We start from the raw sequence: 13,217 nt of genomic DNA, 5'->3' as shown, positions 1-13,217 counted from the left end.
AACGTATCCATTACTGGTACAATTCCAGAGCGAATCAATCGTTCCTGATCACCTTGGTAATCGATTGGAAGCAATCGGTCATGCCTATTAACTCACAAATTCCTGCTAACTAATTAGATCAGATCAATGGGATTGATCCCAAAAAAAGATCAATACCACTGATCTAATTGATTTGGTTAGTGGGAATTCAGCAGATAACAGACACGAACAATCCATTACCGAAGCAATCAGAAACAATTAATCGGCTTGCAGGATAGTACTGTAAATGTTCACCTTTAGAATGCTAAACATAGGAAGGGTGAAGATGACATTATAACGTTTTAGAATAATACGAGACACACACACACACACACACACACACACACACACACACACACACACACACACACACACACACACACACAGACAGACAGACACACACACACACACACTATTGCATAAACCTACACAAACACACAATACAGCACTACACTCAGCAATATATATATATAAACAATACAGTAAGACACACATTCCTCCAGGCTTCTCCCCTCTCAGCACTCAGATAGGATAATGCAGGCTTTTTGGCTGTTGCTGTGTGTGTGTGTGTGTGTGTGTGTGTGTGTGTGTGTGTGTGTGTGTGTGTGTGTGTGTGTGTGTGTGTGTGTGTGTGTTCAACCCACCCCCTATACTACTTCATTAGGTCAACTTTGACCCTTTAAATCACAGTCAGCAGACACAGGGTAGCCAATCAGGCTACACTCCCTCCTGGAGCCACTCCCCCCTTATAAAACGCAGGCAGCATCAGACTTTTCACTCACTCGTGCGGCTGCAGTAATTAGAGAAGGTAGAGAACCTGCTAGCATAGGGAAAGCTTAGTTAGGCTCTTGTGTTAGGCTTGTTAGGTTGCTCCTTCTTGCTGATACTTATTGCTAAAAAACACTCCTCATCCTCAATAGAGATGGCCCGAACGGTTCGCCCGCGAATGGTTCCAGGCGAACTTTAGGTGGTTTGCGTTCGCCAACAAAGGCAAACTTTTGTGGAAGTTCGGTTCGCCCCCATAATGTTCCATTAGGATCAACTTTGACCCTGGGTGGGCTTGAACCACCAACCTTTTGGTTAACTGCCAAATGCACTAACCAATTGTGCAGACCCCCCCCCCCCCCTTTTCTTTACTTTGTAACTATGTAACTGTCAGGTTAGCTGCTCCCAGCCCCTCCTCCTGAGTTTCCTGTTTGCATGATAAGTAGTAGCAGATTTGCATATGATTTGCATCTGAATTGAATGCGAAGTGTGCAGAAAGTCTATATAGGTGCTACACACTGAGCTGGTGGTCATTTCAGATGCAGCCTTAGTGGTATGCGCTGGCGTTCTCCTTGCTGTTCTACCAAATGCAAGTTACACATTTGTTTGCATAGCTGCTCCCGAGGTTTTAAATTTAGGTTAGGTCACTTGCCCGGAGGTCTGCCTCACCATGGCGCAAGTGTCTCCTAATATACTTTGCATGCAAACCATATTGGAAGCTAAAGTACCCCCTAGTTTAATAAATGTTAGCACTTGTCTTGGATGCAGGGCATGCATTTTTCAGTCTGGCAGAGGCGGTGTATGCCTGTGCGATTAACCATTCAATTGCAACATGTGTTTAGGGATGCGCAGCCTTTGCCCCCCACCTTTCCTTTCCTTTTTAACTATGTAACTGTCAGGTTAGCTGCTCCCAGCCCCTCCTCCTGAGTTTCCTGTTTGCATGATAAGTAGTAGCAGATTTGCATATGATTTGCATCTGAATTGAATGCGAAGTGTGCAGAAAGTCTTTATAGGTGCTACACACTGAGCTGGTGGTCATTTGAGATGCAGCCTTAGTGGTATGCGCTGGCGTTCTCCTTGCTGACACACCACTTTGCAGTTATTTATTTGTAAAAAATGTTTGGAATCATGTATGATTTTCATTCCACTTCTCATGTGTACACCACTTTGTGTTGGTCTTTCATGTGGAATTCCAATAAAAATTGATTTATGTTTGTGTCAGTAATATGACAAAATGTAGAAAACTTCAAGGGGGCCGAATACTTTTGCAACCCACTGTATACACATGCAAGATGTTTTAAAGCACTTTAGGCCTCCAATTTGGCATGCAATGTGATTTCTGCCCTTAAAACGCTGCTGTGCGTCAAATCCAGATTTTTCCCCGGGACTTTTGGCGTCTATCCCACTCCCCCATGCAAAAACTCAGATGTTAGACCCCTTGAAACATCTTTTCCATCACTTTTGTGGCCAGCATAAATGTTTCTAATTTTTCAAGTACGTCTCCTCATTGAAGTCTATTGCGGTTCGCGAAAGTTTGTGTGAACCTAACTTTTTGCGGAGGTTCGCATTCGAGGTTTGCGAACCGAAAATCAGAGGTTTGAGTCATCTCTATTTGCCAATAACTTCCTCACTACTTATCCCAATTAATTAATCTATATCTTGTTTTTTCCGCCACTAATTAGGCTTTCTTTGGGTGGTACATTTTGCTAAGAATTATTTTTTTCTAAATCCATTTTAACAGGAAGATTAAGAAAGAAATGGAAAAAAATTCATTATTTCTTAGATTTGGGCCATTATAGTTTGAAATTAATACATGCTACTGTAATTAAAACTCATGTATTTTTTTGCCAATTTGTCCCAGTTATTACACTGTTTAATTGATTCCCCTATCACAATTTATGGTGCCGATATGTTATTTAGAAATAAAGGTGCATTTTTTCAATTTGCGTTCATCACTATTTACAAGATTATAATTAAAAATATATATATAATAATATACTCTCTTGACATGCATATTTAAAAAGTCCAGACCCTTAGGTAACTATTTATGTTGTTTTTTTTTTATTGTAATTTTTTTCGTTTTTATTAAAAAAATTATTGTTGGTAATTTTGGGAGGTAAACAGCTAATTTTAAATGTAATATAATGTAATTATTTAATTAAAAAATGTATGTGGGTGTAGTTTACTATATGACCACAAGATGGCCACAGTCAAAAAGTCCTGGAAGTGAACAATCTTGCTTCTAGGAACTAGAAAGAGGACGGGAAACTTTTTTTTTTTTTGCAGAAAGACCGCAGCCTCTGATAAAAGAGCGTCGTTTTTTCTGTGGGGGACTTAGATCGGTGAATGGGAAGTATATTCCCATTCATTGATCGGGGGGCTAACGGCAGGCGGCAGGATCGCGCGCCTCAGGCAGCAGAAGCAGCACAGTCTATCTGGACGGATATATCCGTCCAGAACTCCAGGTAGACTTAAGTGGTTAAAGTGGATCCGAGGTGAACTTTTACTCATTGCATAATTGTGTTCCTTTCCTATTGTTTATAGGGCATTCCTCAAGCCAAATATTTTAATACTCTAATTCCCTATAAACTAAATAAACCATGCCCACAGGTTTTCAGAGAGCCTTTGCAGTAGCAAGGGCTCATGGGAGCTCAGTCTGGGCAGGGGGAGGAGGAGGTGTTACTAGCCCTTGATTTCAGAGGCAAAGGGGAGGAGGGAGGAGGGGAGATTAGTTTTTTTTTCACAGTCTGAGTGCTGATGGTGCAGATAAGCCTGCCTCTGTTTAATGTTTACAAACAACATGGCTGCTGTCATTGTATCACAGGAAGAAATAATCATTTTCTATTAAATCTGTTTGCAGCTAGATTTGCTGTGTAAACTATCTAAACTTTACATAAGATATATAGACAAGTGACTTGTTATAGTTAATTTTTCATCACAGATCCGCGTTTAGTGAATTATAGCTGAGCCTAAGCATTTCTCCTATGTGCCAGGACAATGTTTACCTCCTCATGTTTCATGTCACTTCAGGTATGCTTTAGAATAACACTGCAAGCAATATTCTTATTCAAGATTCAAAACAAACTGTTTTTATCGCAAAAGGTAAGTTGAAATAAAACTAAAGTGAAACACAAAGTCTACTATAAAGTTTCAGAACCTGAATTAAAGTGATTGACAAAGTTTTAGGTTGTGTTCTTATAAATCAGACTTTTCTTACTTCTGTTGAAAACTACATTGAACTTTCAAGTGCACATTTATTTCTCCATAGGGAATAGTGACCAAAGAGCCCTAGCTTCAGATTAATATCTATTAGTGTAACAGCAACTCTGTTATGAAGAAACACACTGCACTCACAACACCACCAGGTGTTACTTAGAAGGCCTTTTCAGGCAATCAGTTACTGATCTGTTCTTTGCTAAGGAAGGAAACTTTGTTTTCTTCTAGTTTATCTATCTTCAATCCCTCGAGGCCACCCACAGGTCTAATCAAATCCTCTATAAAATCTCCTCCTGTATTGCACTAACCTTATAAAATGATGCATGACTCCTGCCAACTCACCGGTCCTTACTAGTCAATGAGATTACAACAAAGCATCAGGTGTAGAAAAACTTTGGGACGAATAAAATATAAGCAAAGACACTCAGATTTTTTTTTTCAATTTCTTTTTATACTATGAACAACAATTACAATTACAACAATTACAATTCAGCCTTTGATGAAAGGTCATCAGTTTAAAATATGTACTTGGTAAAATAACATGTAGCTAAGTGCACAAATGGTATAAGAAGAAGCACCTTATTCAATACAAAACAATGTAAAAAAAAAAAAAAAAAAAGCTAAAAATGAAATTAAATCGGTGGCTAACCGCAATGTTACACTAGATTAATAGAAACATTTTTATTTTGCATTTCATGGGTCTCCTTCACTTCATCAGGTCAATAACTGTACCAACTATAACAAGAACCTCTCCCTTTTTTTCAGTTTCTTCCTCTTTTTATACTGTACACAATAATAACAATTTAGCCCTTGATGACTGGTCACCAGTTTACAATATTTTCTTGGTAAAATAACATGTAGCTAAGTGCACAAATGAGATATGAGGCAACTAATTCGATATAAAACTTAAAAACAGCTAAAAATTAAATTAAACCTTCCCGATTGCCTAACGCCGATGGGCGTTGGGAAGGTAGCAGCCCCAGGACCGCCTAACGATGAAAGGTGTCAAGTCCTGGGGAGGGGCTTTACAGGGAATTGTGTGCGCCGAAGTGCATGCATCCCTGCTTGAGTGACGGAGCTCCTCTCTGTCATCAGTCTACCAGCGGCGATCGCCGCTAGCAGGCTGTTAGATGATGAAACCGTCATCTGTTTACATTGTACAGCGCTGCAATCTACAGCAGTGTTGTACTGAGGAAAGCCATGCCACTCGGTTATCCCCTGGAGAGGCTCCAATCACGATGCCTATGAGAGAGAATCACCCTGATTGGCTGGTGGGGGGAGGGTGGGGAATAGTAAGAATAAAAATAGATACACTTCTTTAACAAAATACAAATAAGAAAATAAAGGGCACCAGCGATCGGAGCCCACCAACAGAAAGCTCTGTTAGTGGGCAGAAAAAGGGGGGGGGGGGTAATTTGTGTGCTCAGTAGCGTGGCTCTGCAGTGAGCTTTTAAAGCCGAAGATCTCTTAATTGTAAAAAAAAAAAATAGCAGGGTCACTAAAGGGGGGGGGGGGGGGGGTTAGTTAGGGAGTGTAAGCCTATGGTACTGAACTGGTTAAAGAGGTAGCTTACTGCAATGATGACACTAAAGTAATAGAATAAAGTTTTAAGATGCGCTGACAATGAATTTTGTGGGTCTCCAGCCACTTCCTCAGGCCAATAACTGTGCCAACTATAACAAGAACCAAACTCTGAGCACTTCTGTTTTCCTTTTCGTTCAATTTCTTCCTGCTTTTATACTGCACACAATAATAACAATTCAGCCTTTGATGACTGGGCATCAGTTTAAATATTTCTTATGTAAAATAACATGTAGCTAGGTATGTATGGCAAGATTAGTAGGTGAGGAGAAAAAAATAAAACAAGACACTAGACAGTGTAGGAAAATTAATAGATAACAATGAACAGAAATAAGATGAACTGGCACCCTAACATGGCGTGCTTGACAAGAAGCCCCAGGCAAGCTTTTCTGTGAAAATCCTCTAATCTCATTGATCCAGCTTCTGAAAAGAAGAGAATCTCATCTGCCATTCACCAGTCCAGCGAGATGAGGTAAGTGCACGCAGCAGGTACGGCTTGCTTCGGGGGTCTTAATCACATAACCCTCTTCATTACGCCAGAAAATCTTTGCTGTCAATATGGTAACCACTGCATTTCTGAGAGTGACAGCCTTTAACTCTGCCAGGCCTGAGATTTAACAATTTTAAAATAGCTTAGGATATATATATATATATATATATATATATATATTATTTTTTTTTTTTTACACAAATAATTTTAGTATGCAGCCAGTTATGGATTTCTACTAAAATTTCTACAAATCCCTTTAAGCTCAAACAATTTTTTACAGCTCTGAAATCAGCATCTTAGCACTCTCTCTGGGCCTGACTTGTGGATCCAGGGGAATGTCATTTCTGATCTCCTGACTTCCTGGGATGGTGCTCACAAATATGACGGCATCACGTAGATCAGATCTTTAGGCCTTTTAAATTGGATGTTGGGTGAGGCTGTTAATTAGAGTATCAGTAAAGTGCCTGGCTGCTACAGATATTTTGAGGTTTGCATTATGATGGATGGATACTGTAATGGTTAAAGAGACTCTGAAGTGACTTTAAAATGTCTTTTTACCTTATATTCAACAGGGGCATGTTTGCTCCTGCTAAAACGCGCTATCCCGTGGCAGAACGAGGGGTCTTTACCCCCCAAATCCCCTCAGTGGTGTCCAGGGATCGCTTCCTGTTGAGGCAGGGCTAATGGCCGCAGCCCTGTCTCTCAGTGCATCTATCAGCGCTGATCGCCGCCTCTCCCCACCCCTCTGTCTTCCTTCACTGAGAGGGGCGGGGAGAGGCGGAGATCCACCGGCTGATAGACGCGCATGGAGGCAGAGCTACAGCCATTAGCCCTGCCTCCATGAGCAGCAAAATCTACAACCAAGTTGGTTGTGGATTTTGCATGGGGGGATTTGGGGGTAAAGACCCCTCATTCTGCCGCAGGATAGCAGCATTTTAGCAGGGGCAAACATACCCATGTTGAATATAGGGTAAGAAGCAATTATTAATAACGCTTCTGTTATGATCGCTTCTGCAGCGTTTACTGCTGACTGCAGTGGTATTGCAAACCAAGCAGTTCTAATGTCATTACATGCATTTGCTTGCATAGTTTGGTTTGCACTTAAACTAGTTGCTGATTCCATCTGCAGTCGCTCTGTAGTTAATGACAGTTTAATATGCTTTTGTGTAAACAAACATTGTCTGCTGCAATGGAGGGGCAATCCCTTTCCTGCAGGCTGCATATCATTGTCTGCCTTTTCCTGCTATCAGCCTGTGATTAATTACCATTCACTTGTGTGGGAATCTGCAGGTCTGCTCCCATTGGATGACCTCAGTATAAAGAACTGCTTCCTGCAATGCCTCATGGGCTACCATAGTCTCAGATCCTGTCTGTTACTCTGCCCGTGCCCCACCTCGTTCCTAGTCCGTGTGGACTGCGCTGACTCCTGCGAAGGGGTCAGCGAGTCCTCCTAGTTCTGCTCTTGTTTCTAGAAGTTGTTACTTTGCTTGTCTTGTGTCATATATTGGTTCATCGCCAATATATACGCATACTAGCACGTTTATTATTTTTCTTGTATTCGTGTTACGTTGATACATCAGTGTCGCTGATATATACGTACACGAACTGTTTATATCCTGTGTTCCGTTAGTCAGCGTTCCAGCACGCTGAGCTAGTTATCCTGTTCCTGGTCCTGTTTGTGGATTGCGTTCATCTCTGCGAAGAGATAGCGAATCCTTCTGAGTCCTGTTCCCTGTATTACTCCAGTCTTAGTCAGAGTTCCTGCTTATGTCATATATCGGTTCATTGCCGATATATACATATGTTAGTCAGACGTTACAAATAGTTTCATTGATAGCTGTAATTGTAATACGCTAGGAAATCATACTTATTGTATATTTATCTGTGTTACGTTCATCTATCTTGATCCTGCTATTTCCTGACTATCCTGTCCTGTCTTTGTGAGGCACGCCATCGCTGCTAACGCATTGGCTACCTCATTCCAGTCTGTTTTATTGTGGACGCTTGCTGTCACTAAGTAGTGGCTAGTTAAGCAAGCGTTCATTCTGTCTACCTGTCCTGATCTCCTCAGTCCTGGTTTATGCGCTCAGCGCTACTTTGCGCTGAGACGTTATTACGAAAGTGTTGTTTGTGGCTGTTCGGATCTGCACCGGCTCTGTGCACCACAATCTCCTATTGGAGTCAGTCCTCTCCTCCACTAAACTGGGGATATCCTGATTCCTTGTGCTGGTGTGTGTACCTCCTTCACGTCAGCTTATGTGTTGCATGCTGAGTGTGGAGAATACACCTCCAAGCTTAACAGCTTCAGAGTCTCTTTAAGGGCTTTGTCTTGGACACAGAATCTCGACTCTTCCTGCTCAGTAAGCCAGCAGCACTCCCTAAAGCCAGAAACTCACGGTGAGCGATTTTCTGAGCGCTTTGCGATTTGAAAACTCTTGCTAATGTAATACTATGGGTGTGATCCCACTTAAGCCATGTTATCTTATAAAAATCCCCTATAGCATTGCATTAGCAACAGCTTTTTCAAATCACTAATGATTAGAAATCACTCCTAGTGGGTTTCTGGCCTAATACTGCTATTGCATACAGAGTGCACCCTAGTGGCTGCAGCTCAATCACTTTGAGTCCGCCAGGAGAAAAGCACAATATAAATGCTATTGGTCTTATTTTTTTTTTGTCTTGACACTTTTTTTCAGGGTTGTTGTAGCATTTCCCTGTCAACTGAAAATACCTGAACGATGTCCTTATTCTTCGTATTGCTGTACCTTAATCTCCACCCAATTTAAACCTATTTCTACTGCCTAACCTCCACTAACACTTACTCCTTCTTAATGGATTACGCCTACTACTCAACCCCCATCCCTCCACTACCACCACCACCCATATTTTACTACTTTCTGATTACCAGGGATGTGCAAGATCACTTTCGCTAAAAGCAAACCTGTACCGACTTGTAAAGGTGGTGCTTGCCCCTTCACTGTTTTAAATGTAGAAGTGCTGAAAAAATGAAGCTCAGCAGGCAGTGCAGTGGTGAGAGGCAGCGATATAGGTAAATCAACCCTCTGTGCCATGGCCCATTCCCCTGTACTTTCCAGGACAGTTTCTCTTTAGATGAAACTGATCTGATTCATCCCTGGTGATTATTTATCTACTAATAGGTTAAAAACACCAATACCTTAAAAAACTGAAAAATTGAATAAACAAAACAAGGTTTCAGAAGAAATGTATTACACTTTAGCATCAAATCCCCATCCATTTCCCAGTGTAGTGTGCATCACTTACGGTACCTATTGAGCATGGACTGGGAGTTCTGGCATCGGTGTATGTGAATTTCCTGCTGGGGTTTCCCATTTATCTAACGGTGGACAAATGATAATACACACTGGAAAATTCAAAGGATTCCTGGGGGGAATTAGAATAAGCTCCACTGGAGCGCATTTCCTGCTGGGACTTATTGAAATAGAAGAATTGCAAAAGGAGAATTCAAGAAAAAAGGAACATATTTTAGAGAAATATGTGCGGATCACATTTCTACATTTTATTAAATGCATTTAAAACTTGCGTGTTTACTTTACTAAGCTTTAATATATATATGTATTATATGTGTATATATATATATATATATATATATATATATATATATATATGTATATATGTATATATATATATATATATATATACATTCTGCAGTAAACACAGCAACAAACAGCTGTTTTTTCCTGTGTACCTGGTGTGGGTGGTTTATTTGGTCACCCTCTTACCAAGGTGGTAAGAACAAAGCCCCCAATGCCTCTGTACAATTTCTCTCCCTCCTTTATGTGTGCTGGAAGGGGGGGGGGGGGAGAGTCTCTGTCCTCCAGGGATGGTCGTAGTCAGCCAACTTCGCTACGCTGGAACTACGTGTAGTTTTACGCAATTACGCTTCACAATTATGAGATTAATAAATTATGTCATCAGTGGTAGACTACCGTATTTTTTCGGACTATAAGACGCACTTTTTCTCCCCCAAAAGTAGGGGGGAAAAGTCAGTGCGTCTTATAGTCCGAAGGTCACATTTGCGTGCCCAATTATTACAGATGGGAGGCGGGACTTCTGCCCTACAGACCCCAGGAACACGCTGCTGATCGGGGATAGAGGGACAGAGAACAACGCGGGCAGCAGTAGCACTTCGCTCCCAGAGTAATGTGCCCAATGCAGATGAGAGGCGGGACTTCTGCTGCACTGACCTGGGAAATGCCGCTGATCGGGTACATCAGAGAAAAGTTCAGCGATGTGGGCAGGAATGAAACCCAGCGAGCATTTTGCTCACGGGACTGTTTGCCCAATTAGTGAAGGTGGGAGGCGGGACTTCCGCCGCACGGACCCCAGGAACTCGCGGCTGATCGGGGATAGAGGGACAGTGCAGCGATGCGAGCTGCAATAGCATTTCACTCCTGAAGCTGTGTGCCCAATGCAGATGGGAGGCGGGACTTCTGCTGCACTGACCTGGGAACTGCCGCTGATCGGGCACATCAGAGAAGAGTTCAGCGATGCGGGCAGGAATGAAAGCCAGCGAGCATTTTGCTCACGGGACTGTTTGCCCAATTAGTGCTTCCGCCCCATGGACCCCAGGAACTCGCGGCTGATCGGGGACACCAGAAGAGTGTGCAACGATGCGGGCATGAATGAGCATCATTATTTTTTTCTAAGTGCATTTTAACAGGAATATTTAGAAAAAAAATGGAAAAAATTCATTATTTCTCAGTTTTCAGCCATCATAGCTTTAAAATAATACATGCTACCATATTTAAATCCCACGTATTTTATTTGTCCATTTATCCCGGTTATTACACCATTTCAATTATGTCCCTTTAACAATGTATGGTATCAATATTTTATTTGGAAATCAAGGCACATTTTTTCAAATGTCGTCCATCACAATTTACAAGTTTATAATTAAACAAATTATAGTAATATACTCTCTTGACATGCATATTAACAAAGTTAAGTCGGTAACTTTTTTTTTTTTAATTGTAATTTTTTTTTTTATTAAAAATATTATTTGGGGTTTTTTTTGGAGTGGGGAGGTAAACAGATACTTTAAATGTAATTGATTGTGTTAATTAAAAAAAATATATATGTAGATGCAGTTTTACAATTTGGCCACAAGATAGCCGCAGTGATTTTTTTGTTATTTATCCTGTGAGAGCTCTCACTTACAGGAACTGAAGAGATGACGTGACACTTAGTAAAATCACGACTTTTCAGAGAAGCTGTAGGTTTTTCATACAGTGATACAGATCAATGAATGGGAACTGTGTTCCCATTCATTGATCTCCGGGCAGCGGAAGGTGGCAGTGGTTCCATGGCGGTGGTTTTGGCGCCTCAGGAGGTGTCGCATAAGCTTTTGGACCTATACAAAATGGGTGGGATAGCTGAGATAGCTAGGGAGCTGGTTGCTAACATAGGATTGATTGGTTTTTGTTAACACTAATTAGTGCTGAAATAATTTCGATTTTCATGCAGAAATACGTTTGGGTGGTTTTTGTAAGCCTTTGATTGGTGCAGAAATTCCTATTTTCATGAAGAAATCCTGTTTTCACTTTAAACTTCTTCTAGGGGCTTCCTTGTGATTGGCTTACAAAAATCCGCATTCTGCCGGAATTACGCATCGTTCCGCGGAATTTCCGCTATAGCACTAAGGCAATTCTGTTCCGATGTGACGGAACGGAACCACCGAATTCCGGCCGGAATCGCGGAAAAATTAATTCCGTGGAACGCGGTGAGCATCCCTACCTTTGAGTTTGACCTGTGTTTCCCAGATTGAATGGGCAAATGTTAAATATTCAAAATAAAGGGTAGTGTTAAGCAAAGTATGCATGCTGAATTATTGCTGCTCTTATTGTTACTTCAAGGCAAAGATTACTGGGATTACTGGGAATGGGTGCTGTATGAGACATATGCTATAGCTGATCATTGTGTACTGCCGTTGGAGAAAAGGTAGTGAAAATAGGGAGGGTATACTTAGCCAGGAACATGAGGAAGACAGGATGTGATGGAGAGACAGGAGTCCCCTCTAGCAGCCACACTATTTCCGCGGGTGCTACCCCGCTTTCTCACGGACAGGCCGTGTGAGAACGCCGTGCTGCGGCATCTAACTACGCTGGAACTACGTGTAGTTTTACGCAATTACGATTCACCAAACTACGGCTTTGAAATCAAATATTTGCTTCGTATGCATTTCGTCGAGTACGCGTTAAAATACGCAATTCCGCGTAGTGCGAAGCGTAGTGTATGCAGATGCTTATGCCGGTATGCAGAAAATTTTATGCATTAATTCCTCTGTAAATGCTTACACCGGGAACTCCTCTATGCGTACATTCCCCTTTCTAATGCGTAAATTTGTAAGCATACAATCGCATGCCGAACATTACACATGAGTATCACATTCGGACTTCACTACGCAATACACATGTTAACTACGCATAGTGGGCGTAAGCTACGCGTAGCGTTACTTCGCTATACATAAATTCGTAAGCGTACTTTTGAAACTTCACCTACGAACTATGATGTGTAGAGATGCGAACTACGATGCGTGAATTCGCACTGGCATAGTTTCTGCTCATCCCTGAAATTAAGGTCTTAACAATGGTCTGTGTGTTTACCTGCCTAAAACTGTTATGTTCAGTCACCGTCTGAGATGCTTTAAATCTTTTGCATTTCTCTGCCAAAACATTTTAAATTGCAGCCACAGTTTGTGAGGCTTGAAAAACTGGGTGATTACTTGATAAATAAATATTTCAATTTTAGCCTCTGTAGGAGACAGTGGTGATAAAACATGGCCAATTACCTGCTGATTAAATATTTGAATGTCAGCCTTTGTATGACAGAGATCCTAACAATTGGGCAATTACCTAACAATAGGACCAAATAACATACTGGATGCTGATGGTGGTGCAGGATAGCTGTGCCTGTGGGTGGTGGTGGAAATTAGGCCTGAAGTAAGTGGCATGTGCATGGAAATTGTAATAATTTTTTTTGTGGTTAAAGCTAATCAAAATAGAACCTAATGACATACAGGGTGGTGGTGCAGGAAACCGGATACCGCCCTGTGCCTGAGGCCAGGGCGGACATGAGGCCTGAAGTAACTGGCATGCGCCAGGGTAAT

The sequence above is a fragment of the Hyperolius riggenbachi genome, chromosome 11 (genome assembly GCF_040937935.1).
Source record: "Hyperolius riggenbachi isolate aHypRig1 chromosome 11, aHypRig1.pri, whole genome shotgun sequence".
NCBI lineage: Eukaryota > Metazoa > Chordata > Amphibia > Anura > Hyperoliidae > Hyperolius > Hyperolius riggenbachi.
Note: the sequence above shows the minus strand (reverse complement) of the source record.